Raw genomic sequence first — 4,595 nt, 5'->3', positions numbered from 1 at the left:
TTTGTCAAATGTCATTATTTTACACACAGCTGATGGCGTGTGGACAGATGTTTGACATTCAGTTATTCTCCAAACAGGGAACCGCCTATTCCGAGTTATTGCAAACAATTGAACCCCGTGTTTAGTGTTACTCGGAACTCCAAAATGTTTGTGTCATGCATTGTTTTGGAATTTGTGGGGTTATGTACTTCCCACTTCCTATCATACCACACAAACACACTGCTGAAAGTCTGCAGGCTTTTATTTTGAAATTGAGATGCCTTTTCAAAAATGGTAAGCATGTGTGTACCATGCAAACAGTGCATGTTGACAAATGTTAAGCTATTTTCCATTTTCAGTTGACTTTTGGGATTACACAGGATGCACTTTGTGTGCATGTGTGTTTAGCGTATGATGACCAGGTGACCACCACTAGATGGTGATATTTCGTAACCGTCCTCTTTTCCCATAGACGTCGCAAAAGGAAAATAAATATTCAACACCCATTTATACATAACTGAACATAATAATTCAGTACATAATTTGAATGCCAAATGTATAAGATCAAAAAAATATGCAAGTTTGAATAAATCAGGGCAGCAAGCTGGTCTTTCTGGGTGAATGTTTTTATATGTACTCTACCAATTAAAATAAACAGGATAATAAAGTTACAACATAGTATAATAAAAATACTCAACAGCTGGAAAACACCTAAGTTACTCAAGCAATCAGTAACTTAAGCTACTTTAAAAATCAGAAGTTACTTTTTCAAGGTAGCTGGCAATGTTGATCATAACTCATCTCACTTCAGCTTTATTTATAAACCACTTAAACAGCAACCAGAGCTGTGGCAAAAATGCTCTACAGAAGAAAGAAATCAATGCACAAAAAATGCTGTCAGTGTTTACACGGAACAACAATATGGTGGGAAAAAGTGCAGACTGGGAATTGACTGCGTCTGTTTTGTAAAATGAGCTTAATTTCCAATATCTTTTTTTGTCAACTTGTGCTACTTTTTTTGTCCTATTGTGCTGAGCAGCCACGACAGAGACGCTTGCACTGCTCTCTTTTGTAACAAAGTAACTGCATTGCAGTATTTTCCCTTGCTTTGGCTCCATGTAACATGGCTAAGCCTTAAACTGCAAGCCGCCATGTTTCATCTCTTATCTCCTAACAATGGGTGAGAGAGAGAGAGCAAACACAAACACCCGCGCTGCTTCTAACCTTTTGGCTGTTTAGGCTAACAGACAGAATACCCCCCCCCCCACCCCCCCCCCCCCCCCCACCCAATCCCCTTCCGAGATTGGGATGACTTTGATATTCCCTGGGCACCGGAACCAAGGTGGCGGGATTAAAAGGCTTTTATTTACCGTGACCTTTCACCGGCCATCTTCTCTCAGAGAAATCCCCCTCCCTCACCCCGAACCCCCTGTCCATCTCCTTTCACACCTTGACAGGCCATTCCCTCCAAAAATAAAAGGCCAAGTGGGTTGTCTGACACAAAGTCAATATGGGCCTTGTGGTCAGCGTTTGGAAACATAAAGTCTGTGCTGTTTATGTTGTGGAAACTATGGTGGGTCATTTGAAGAGCAAATGTTGATCAATCGGATCTATATCATATCTAATAAATGTATGCATTTGTATAATTTTTTATTTTTTTAGCAAATTATATTTTATTTTAAGTTATGTTCTTTTTAAATCTACAATTCTTTTAAATTTTACTATTCTATATTTATGGTATTTTATAAATATGCAAGCCATTTTCAACACTTTAGATTAGGCAATCATTAAAAAAATAATATCCAAACGATGACATGTTATATATGCTCGCTCCTCAAGAGAAGTTGTACAAAGACTTGTTTCATTTAATTTAAAATTGAAAATGTTTCTAAACCATACAAGGTTTGCCCTAATGCAGTGTGAATTTAAGAAATTAAAACAGTTGATTAAATAAATTATTTATGAAGTGAAACGTATAAAGTAAAAAAATATTGTTTATCTGAATTCAGGTACACGCTTATTCTTCTTGCCTTTGTAATTGCCCACGTGGCCACTATAGTATATTAATCTGTCCAGGCCAGCTACCTCCACCATCCACAAAGACTCCCGAGCTCCCCCCATGCCCTATCATTCATTTTCATTAAGCCAACTGCAGCTAAATAGCGGCAGCTTTGTTTACAAAGCGACCTCTGCATTCCGGGCACGGAGCCGCCTTCGACTTTTCAAGCCAGTCGCTGGTTTATCTCCAGCCGCACTTACTGCTTTCTTGTATCCACGACTTATTTCCATATCTGCCTTTGCACAGGAGGAGAAGGCGTATCAGTCGCATTGACTTTAAAAATGTAGCACTACTCAAATTCCATGCAGTAAACCTAGTGAGCAGACAGCAACGGCAATAATTTGGATTTCTGTGAGCAACCTACGGTTCCCGGGCCATATAATGCCCCAGAGAGCATTTCATACTCATTATTTATGTAATACTTATGTAAATAAACAAAATGTATTATTTTGTTAATGTCTTTCACTTAACCATAATACCATAGTGTGATTGTTTTGACTAGTATACCAACATGTTCAATATTTTATTTTGTTTCTTACACACATGGGACTGTTATGCCTCTAGCACTGGGAGTGATTCAGAAATTTTAACCAGTTTGGCAAACTAGCCACAAAAATAGAGAGATCTTTTCTATTGTGTAATGCACATTCTCTAACCCGCAACACTCTTGCTTGCTTTTAAAAGCTCCTGTCTCAGACCCAAACAAAATGCTCTGCGCTAAACTAACACTCCAAAAAGCAAAAAGCTATTACCTTTTAAAAGGTAAAAAGCACAGGTGAAAGGGTTGAGCAGAATTGTAAACAATGTTTTGGACCAGGTCTTGTACACACATTTACAAGGAACGTCGAAAGTTGAAGTTGTCATGGATAATTGGGTATGAGGTCTGAGTTGGGCTGAGAGTTGTTCTTTTGCTATACAAAGTCCATATTTAGCATAGTATTTTGAATTTAAAATATGACATTTGCATACAAACCTCCAAAAACCAAAACATCCTTCCATCTATTTTCTACTGCTTGTCATTCGGGTCATGGTGAGCTGGACCTTGACCGATTAATCGGTTGGCTGATATAGTCCCCTATTATTAGCTCTTAAAAATGAAATAAACAGCAGATTTTAAAGAACACATTAAGAAAAAGGTAATGACATTCCAACCGCCCTTAAAATAATAGTTCCACAAATCTGCTGATTTTTGCAGTTTTTTCTTTCTGCTGTACAGTTAAGTACTCAAAGAGCAAGTATTCTAAAACAATAAAATATTCAGCTAACCAAAGAATAATTTTATTATAATTATTTTTCATTCAGTTTTATTCATTCATTCAATTTTATTCATTACATATTTTTTAATTAATCCGACGATTAATCGGCTCTTGGGATTTTATCCTGCCAAATATCGGAATCAGCATCAAAAATCTATATTGGTCAGGCACTAATAAATACTTCAAGTGAACCAAACCGAGATCTTTACAGCTCATCCTGACCATCTCCTGGGATACAAAGGTGCGTTGGACGTGATATCTTGACACCATCTTGGACAGGTTACCCTTCTCGCTGACCTTTTCCTGCACAGGAATACTCTTTCACGAGGCACTTTTCAGAATTAATACATTCCTCTGTTCTACAGAGGCGGATTAAGTGACTTAACAGGATCTATGTGGCCAAAAAAAGAAGTCCAAACGCGCCAAGAGAGCGCTGGCCTAAGCAGCGTCTAATAAGAACTTGCAAGGTAATTAAATGCGGCGAATGACTCGAGTCGTTTTCAAAAGCAGAATCGTGGCGTGAAGGTTGATGGAGGATAGAGGGGGAACGAGCCCAGCTGAAAAGAGGACGAGTGCACGCCGCCGTAAATCAAAGGTGGCAGCGCTCATCAAGCGCTCGTAACGTACCAGGGTGTAAGTCAGAGGTTCTGGCAGGTGTTTGGGTCTTTGTTTCCAGCACAAGTGCCATTCATCTTGCGCAAAGCTCATTTTTGAACTATTCATTAGTCTGTGCCAGCTGTCGGTGTCTGGATGCACTCTGTGAATCGGCTAATTACAGGTGAGGATGTGAAGGATTCTGACCTCTGTTATTATACTCCTAAAGCACATGTGGAACTTGTAAAAGTCACATTTAGGATGAATATTGATTCAGGTCTGTGACGACGATAGAAATGGAATTCATCATCTTGACTTTTTCATTTTGTAGACGTTCTCTCTTTTACAATCCAAAATAGTTTTATTCTCAGGAACCTAAAGTTCCTCCTGTAATGTCACAGCAGGACACCCACACACAATATGGTACAACTCGCCTTTGGCAGTGCAGAGCATGAACGTACATAAAAAAATAATTTGCCCTTTACTTTTAATTAATTTAGCCCATGCACCACTTAAAAAAAAGGTGTTAGCTTTTTCTTTTTGAAAAGGTTACATGTTAAAAAAAAAAGAAAAAAATTGGACTCAACTTTTCAGATATGAGACAGAGAAATTATTTGATCCTGCAACTGTTTAAATATGTTATACTGCTCAAATAATAATCGTAGAAATATTCTGCATCTTACATGTCACACTGCCCTCCTTAAATA

The sequence above is a fragment of the Syngnathus scovelli genome, chromosome 13, assembly GCF_024217435.2.
Source record: "Syngnathus scovelli strain Florida chromosome 13, RoL_Ssco_1.2, whole genome shotgun sequence".
Taxonomy (NCBI): Eukaryota; Metazoa; Chordata; class Actinopteri; order Syngnathiformes; family Syngnathidae; genus Syngnathus; species Syngnathus scovelli.
Note: the sequence above shows the minus strand (reverse complement) of the source record.